Genomic DNA, 8513 nt, shown 5'->3' on the forward strand with positions numbered 1-8513 from the left:
GTGAGAGAAAATCTTGCAGCTCCAATAGGGGATTAGCTTGGACGGGGTTGACTCATGTCTAAAACCAACCGGTGAGTTCTGCCCTATTTCTGTTCTCACGGAGCCAGCCAAACGGTGCTGGCTGTGCCTTTATCGATTCAGTTTGACCCCTTGAGAAACACACAAACAAGGGCAAGTCTTTCTAGAACAAGATAGGGGGAAACAGAAAACAGTGGTGGTGTTAGACAAAACCGTGACGTCACCACACGCGCCCGCGGAACGCCCGGTCGCTCTGGCTCAGGTAGAGCACACGACTCGACGGTTGGCTCTTTCTGGGTTCTGGAAGCCACGCCAAACGCTTTGTGTGTATTGTGTCATTGGCGCCTCACCGCCACCTGAGACAGACAGTCACTGCCATCCCCATTTTATAGGGGACAGGGCTGATGCCCAGAGGGGCTGCGTAACTTGTCCGAGGTCACGCAATGGTGGGATTTGAACTCATGACCACCATACTCGACGGCCTGTCATCCACACAGTTGAAAGCAAAGACATTAGAGTCAGGCAAACTGGCTATCACAACACTTTTTTCACTTTCAAGTTGTGTGATCTTGGGCCTATTATCTAACTTTTCAGGGGCCTTTGCATTGGAATAGGCCCCAAAACCTTCAACTTGGGAAATGACTTTCATTTTGGAGGAATGTGCCATCTCAACCTGCTGGTTGACTGACTGCCCCATGTCCCCAGCCCGCTCCCCCAGCTGAGCCGCTGATTTCATCTCCTGCATGCTTGACCAGTTCTGAGTAAGGATGTGCTGAAGTAGGCTGAGCTGTACCAAAAGGAGGCCAAGTCTTGGAATACTCGGGCCTTCCTTCGGTCTCATCCAGTTTCCAGAGCTCTAACAGAGGCCCCTGAGCACCTGTGTGGCTGTTCCACTCTTCCCCTCATGTGGTTCCTCAGTCCTACCAATGGAGCACCCGACCTTGCCTTCTTTATCCAGATTCCCCCATGCACTTGGATTTGTATGACTAGGCTCGTGCTCGGACACCGTCCAGGTTCTGGTTCTAGAAACCTATCTAACGCCCAGTCCCGGTATATGGATTGGGCCCTGCCTTGCACTTACCGGTCCCGTTTCCCAGCTCAAAAGAGGAGCGCTGCTCCTTAGGTGACTCTAGGAGCTGGGCCTCTGCCACCTCGAACAGGCCTCTTCATTAGATGCTTATCTGACCACTTGGCACACCTGTGCTCTCAAAACTGCTCCATCCACAGGCAGGGAAACCAAGCCATTCTTTTTTTCTTTCCGCCCTCCCTTCCTTCCCCCCTCCCTCCCTCCCTCCCTCCCTCCCTTCCTCTTTCTTTCTGGTATCTTAATTTCTTATTTTTTTCTTTCTAGACAAATTCACATGACATAGAATTCACCATTTTAATCACCGAGAGCGTATCGTTCAGTGGGTTTCACTGAACCTTAGCGTATTCACAAGGTTGTGCAACCATCACCGCTATCTAATTCCAGAATATTTTAGTCTCCCCGTAAAGAAACTCCAGAGGACATTAAATCTGAAAAGCAAACCCGAAGGCTGGAAGGGACAGGGCTTAAGGTGACACAGCTGGATATGCAGAGCTTCCTAAGTGAGAAGCAGGTGTGCAGAACGTCCTAACCCCAGATGTGGCCCTCGGCACACTGGATATTTCAAGCGGAAGGAATTTGAGAGATGGCAGGTAGAGGAGGGGTTTTCTGACTTTCTTCTGAAGCGGACTGTAAGGTCCTCCCGCGAGAGGCTCCCTTCCCGTACTCAGAGGAAAGGAACGTCCCTGTCTCTGAAGACCGATGGACGCCCAAAGGAATCTGAGTGAACAGACCTCGCTGTTTTCCCTAGTTTACTACGCTGCGCTTGTACCGTTTTTTGTACGATCACACTTTTCCATGCCTCTCCAGTCTTCATCTAACCTACCACAAACACTTAGGTTTAACTGCCCCCAAAATAAAAACCAAAAAAACCCATACCATACTCTTTACCAGTCATTCTCCATTTCCCACCCGCCCCCCCAACCCCCGGCAACCATTAATGGACTTTCCAGCACTGTGGATTTGCCTCTTCTGGCCATTTTGTATAAATGTACGCATATAATATTTGGCCTTTCTTTGGCGTCTTCCACTTAGCATCATGTCGTAACACAAATCAGGACTTCATTCCTTTTTACGGCCGCATAATACTCCATTGTGTAAGTTAACCATATCTTGTTCACACATTCATCATCAGTGGGACCTTCGGGCTGCTTCTGCTTTTTGGCTGTTATGAATAATCGTTCCACCAGCACTTGTGTATGCGTTTTTCTGTATATGCTTTCAGTTACATCAAGGAGGGGAATTGCTAGATGATAATGGTGACACTATGTTCAACTTTTCGGGGAATTTCCAAGCTGTTTTCCAAAGTGACAACTCATATTCTCGCCAGTGACACACAAGAGTTCTGACTTTCCACATCCCTCTCAGTACTAGTTATTGTCCTCCCCCTTTCTTGGTCGTCTTGGTTCCCCTGGCAGGGGGTATTTTCTTGACGTTGGTGATTCTTTGAATGAAATAGTTAAAGCATTTGGGCTTTGATGATAGAGCTCTAAGTCTGGGTTTGCTCTGCCATGCAGGGTACTAAGGCAGGTATATATCTGGGGTAAGTTTTTGGTTTCTTTTTTAACTTCTTGACCCTCAGTTTTCTCATCTGTTAAATGGGAATAATAAGGTTGTTGCACTAATTAAATGAGACAATGCATGTCAAACCCTCAGTATCATGCCTGTAAAGCCCCTTGATAAATGAAAGCGGTCATTATTACTGTCTTTCTTTGCCTCCACAGCTAGACCTCAGGTCAATGGGTCATTACGTTGGCTATTTGACCAGGTAACAACTGTGTATGGAGAGTCCATCATGTGCCAGGCACTGTTTTAGGAGCTAGGATTATGGTGCTCAACGAGGAAGAGACCCCACAAGCAGGAAGCTAATATAATATTAGGGCAAGGGCCATGATAAATATGGAAATTCAAAACCAAAGTTGCTAATCGTAGAGCCTTGACAAAATGAAATAGGGTAATGCCATAGTGAGCAGGGTGAGGGTTAGCAGACGCGGCCAGGGCAAGACCCTCAGAGGAGGTACATTGCAGTTAAGACGCAACTGGAGAGGGGCGCCTGGGTGGCTCAGTCGGTTGAGCGTCCGAATTCGGCTCGGGTCACGATCTCACGGTTCACGGGTTCAAGCCCCGCGTCAGGCTCTGTGCTGACAGCTCAGAGCCTGGAGCCTGCTTCCGACCCTGTGTCTCCCTCTCTCTCTCTCTCTCTCTCTGCCCCTCCCCCACTTTCTCTCTCAAAAATAAATAAACTTTAAAAAAAAAAAAATTTAAAAAAGAGTAAAAGACCTGACTGGAGATGGAGATGGGGAGGCAGCCACAGAGAGGTGTAGGGAAGAGAGGTCACTCAACAGACCCTCCAACACAGAATCCCTCTGACAGGAGCAGCTGGGAGAGGCTGAGGGGCTGAACGAAGGGAGGGGGAGAGAAGGGGACAGCAAGCCTGAGACCCCAAGAAGACACAGGAGCCGAAGAGCTGCCCAGGCACCGTGCTGGTGACAGCACCGTGCCGATGCTGGGGCCCCAGAGAAGGATGTCAGCGAAACTGGGCCAGACCCTGAGTGTGATACGGGGCAGGAGTTCTGGGGACTGAATGTTCTCCGCGGTTGGCAGGAGCAGAGGAAGTCTCACTGGAGAGCGTCAGCGTGGCATGCTCCCTCCCCGCAAGCCCCTGTCACTCACTCCTGGGAAGGCCTGTCCTCGTTTGGATTTCTTAATATCTGACACAGAGCACTCGCTCACACGTCCGCTGCTGGGGTATCCACAGTGGAACAGTGTGCTGGAACTTTGACACAGGTCCTGGAACTATGACACAGGTGCTGGAACTTTGAACAGTTGGGAGGAGAAAGCCTGGACTCTCTCTGCCTCTCAGGGAACATTCTGGGTGGGCCTGGTGGGTTCGAACACTCGTCCTGTGACACCACAACATCCAAACACAAGCACCGAGGTGGCATCATAGAAAGCCCAACTTGCATCCCGTGAGCCGGCCTGAGTGCTGCCCTTGACCTCTCTGTGGCAGTGCCCATGGCAGTGGAGGAGTCGGGAGCACTCGTGTGCCACTCGGGGGGAGGATTTCAGACTGGCGCTCATGTGTTTGTGCTCTGTGCTCTCACACTTTCTAGCTCTCTGGCCCTGAGACAGCTCCTATGACACGGCAGCAGCAAGTCCGTGGCACGGAGAGAGCTGAACAGGGAGCCTGGCGCTCAGGAAGCCCTCAATAAGTTCGCTTATTGTCACTTATTATTATTATGTTTACCTACTCCTGCCGCGACGGTTTTAAGAGCCTCCAGTTATGAAGGGTCGCCATGCTTTGAAAAGGATATGAAGAGGTTGAAGGTTATCCCAAGAAGGGCGATGATTAAAATGATAAGAATTTGGGGGGCACCTGGGTGGCTCCATCGGTTAAGCGTCCGACTTCGTGTCAGGTCATGAACTCACGGTTGGTGGCTTCGAGCCCCGGGTAGGGCTCTGTGCTGACAGCTCGGAGCCTGGAACTTGGTTCAGATTCTGTGTCTCCCTCTCTCTGTGCCCCTCCCCTGCTTGCGCTCGGTCTCTCTTTCTCTCTCAAAAATAAATAAACATTAAAAAAAATAACAAAAACAAAACGATAAGAATTTGAAGATTTGAAGAAAAAGTTGGCATGGGAAGGGTGAGATTATATGAAAGAATGTTATTAAGCAGTTTGCAAGCATAAAAACCGGAGAGTTACAAAATGGGGAGGGGGACAAAACCAATATTTTCTTGGTGTAACCCACCATATGCTAAATCCCAGACCGGGGTCTTTCCATTTATTATTGCATTTAATCCCCACTGCAACCCTCTGAAATTGTTGTTGTTGTTGTTATCCCCATCTTACAGATAAGGAAACTGAGGCTGGGAGGCCAAAGGCAAACACTAAGTGATGTGCTGGTGTTTGACTCTGATCCCAATGGTCCTTTCTCTATAACCTAAACCAGGAAAGCCCCAGCTAAACCTATCTCATTATTCTGGAGATTACGAGCACCACAGATCCCAGTATAATTCCCCAAATGCTACGGTTGCACACTGGTAGTTCTCATGGAGCAACTAATCCAGCCCAGAGAGGCAGATGTGTGAGCATGTAGGTGGAATATTGAGATGAGAAAGTCTCTTTGTGTAGCAAGAATGCGCTTCTGGCAATGTGCAGAGGAAGTGGATTCCTTCTCCTAGGGCTGAGAAAGTCCTTAGGGAGGGGAGAAGAAAGTCACAGGCCTTTTCCAGGGGAGGAGTTTCTCCCCCCCGGAGACGAGGCTCTTTGGGGTTCTCTGGTGGAAAGGCATGGGGAGGGCATCCTTTTCAGCTGGGGCTAAGGAAGCCACAGTATGGAGGTGGGAAGCCATGTGGTTCATTCAGGAAAAGACTTAGGCCACCTGGACAGAAGCATGGAACAGGGTTCCCAGGGGCAGAGGAGCTGGAGAAGGAGAGTGACACCTGAAGGTGACGTGCTTTGCAGGATAAGCTATGGATTTTAGATTCTGTCCTGTAGGCAGTGGGGGGACACTAAAGGCTTCCCAGTAGGTGAACAGCTTGATCGTATCTATGTTTTAGGACATCACCTCTGGCGACTGTGTAAAGGATTCAGCAGGGAAAGAGTGAAGCCATAAAAGTCAGGTTCTTCTCATTTACTTTGCAGTATGCTTGCCTTTGGACCCCATAGGGCCCTTTTGGTAGACAGGAAAGGGGACATTTCAAAGCAGCCGCTGAATCTGGTCTTTTAAAGAGCTCCCGTTCCGTGCCATCTGACCTGGTCTTCTCGGATGCCTGATCAGGAAACCTGCTGTGGTAATGGTGGCACCACTGGCCGTCATTTCCACTGCACTGAAAAGTAAGGAAGGCTTTCCGAGTGTGTCATTTACTTTCGAAACAGTCTCTAGCTGAGATACCAGCATTTTCGAGGCAGAGAGAAGTGGTTGTCTCCAAAAGTTGAGAAGTCTCCAGAAAAAGGCAATAGTTCCCAAGACAGGCAGGGTGAGCAGCATGGTCTGGGGCATTGGAGGAGGCTCAGGCTTCATTCATTCATTCATTCATTCACAGCTGCTCATTGAATGCCTGTTTGTGTCAGGCCTCATGCTGTATACCGGACATGCCAAGGTGAAAAAGGTAAGGTTCCTACCCTCAACAAGGTCTCGGTCTAGTGTAGAAGATGGAAAAGTAAACAGAAAACTATGAAAAAAATGAGAAAGACGTAATAAGGGAAATTCTCAAGGATCACTTAGGAGCGACAGCTAGTTCAAACACTCAGGGAGGTAGAATAAATATCAGGGACCTTGTTGTAAAGATCTTATTTATGAGCATGATTCATGTGCCAGGTTCTGGGCTGGATGTCAGCTGCATCATGGAGAATCAGTAGCCATATGATGAGGAGGTAAAGGGAATGACACGTAGAGCAGAGAGAAAGAGCATGACCCATCTTGGAACCTACAAATAGTAAGGCTCAGGATTGAATGAAAGAGATAAGGTTTAGGATAGAATAGGGAGAGAGGGAGCTGGAGAGGTGATAAGTGTGTAACTACAATGGGTCTTACATGTGATGCTGAAGGGTTGGAACAGTCATTAAACTATGGTAAGAAGGAGAGTGATGTGGCACCTGCCTACAGTGATATGGTCAGAGGTTCACATGATATGATCCCGAGGTAAGATTAGAGCATGGTTCAGAAAACTATTTTGAACTTCAGTTAAGTGAAATTAACACAGAAGAAACAATTGAGTCTCTGAACAAAGGCAAGGGCAGTGGGGATGGAGTGGAGGGGACTTACGTGGGGAGATACTTGGGAAGGAGAAAGAATTGGCAGGGCTTGGTGACCACTTGGAGTGAGAAGGATCAGGAGTAAGCCTCACGATGTTGGCTTGAAAGGGCGGGCCTACGCCGGCCGACTCCATCTTGTTCTGTGTTCTCCACCTTGAGTGACTATGTCCCCGACATGACCCCTTTTCCAGGAAAATCGCAGAAACCTCAGATCGCGCCTCCTCCCCTTGAGTAACCTCCCGCTCACCCGTTCAAACTTCCTGATCAAAACACGCCCAGCGACCTGCATAACAGGACTCTGACCCTTCCCCAGCCAATCGGCCGAGGCCACGACCCTTCCCCAGCCAATCGGCTGCCCCTAGACCCCGATAAAACCTTTGTGCTTTTGAAACTCGCTCTCTCTTCCCGGTATCTCACCGCTGCGTCGTGCAGGTAGGGGATTGAGCTCGAGCTAGCTCGAATAAAGGCTCTTTTGCTTTTGCATCGGACTCAGCTCCCTGGTGGTCTTTGGGGATCACGAATTCTGGGCATAACAGGCTTGCCACCAGGTATATAAAAGAAAGTAGTAGATGGCTGGATTGGTCCAGAGACTGGAATTTTGTTGAGGAGAGCAAAATGACAAAGGAGAAGTGAAGATACTCAAAAGATGGTTATGAGACAGTATATTAGGTTTTCTAGACTGGACAGAGAAGGAAATGAAGGAGGAGGATTGATAGATGGCTGGAAACGGCGAGGCGATTGGCCAGAGGTCTTAGTAAAGTCAAACACTAGGTGCAACAGGAGTGAAGGAGTTCGAGAAATGGAAGAATAGGAAACTGGTGGCATTGAGGATTACTGGAGGTTGGAGATGAAACCATTCCAGGGTGTGGCCATCAGTGCGAGTGGCTTGGGTGGAATGGACTAGTCTACTGGGCAGGTCGCCCTTATAGACAGAGCAGTCAGGATGATGGCAGGTCTTGGGATGGAGAGGACAGACCTTGAGCCAGGCACTATGGTCTTCATGAAGCAGGCAAACGACAGCTATAAAAGTGGGTAGAGAAAGGGTGTGGGCTTCTCAGGAGCAATGTTTCTACGAGGATCGAGAAGGTATGGTTTGGAAGCAGATCCAGGAAACTGCTAGGTTGCTTGTCTGGGTGGGACCTGGGCTTCCTCCAGAGGAGTGGGGAGAGAAGGGGCTTTGTCCAGGGGAGGCAAATGTTGGTGAAGCAGAGCCCTCTTGTAAGAGCAGGTTTCAATTCAAACCAGGAAGGGGTCAAGGTGAGAACGCAGGGGGTTATGTACTGTGGTGTCGTGTTCTAGAAGCCCCAGAGGAGGAAGGGCAGGAGTCGAGGGAGAGGGCGCCCAAGTCGAGCAGAGCTTGTGACTGGTGCTGCCATTTTCAGTCACCCTGGTCTCTCCCCCTTCACCCCTGCAGCCAACTGGTAACCAAGGCCTGTTGATTCTGATTCATAAATAGCTCTGGGGTCTCTCCCCGGCCTTCCTTTGCCACCGCCAGAGCCCTGAACAAAACTCTCGGGGACCACTGCAATGGCTTCCTTTTGGGCCTCCCTGTCTCCTGCTTAGTTATGCCTCCCCACCCCCTCCCACTGCCCGCCCCCTCCGTCCTCCACGTAGCTGACCGAATGTTCTTTTTTGGTCCACAAATCTGATCCCGTT

Source organism: Puma concolor, chromosome D1 (assembly GCF_028749965.1).
Source record: "Puma concolor isolate L17-30 chromosome D1, mPumCon1.1.hap2, whole genome shotgun sequence".
NCBI classification, from domain to species: domain Eukaryota; kingdom Metazoa; phylum Chordata; class Mammalia; order Carnivora; family Felidae; genus Puma; species Puma concolor.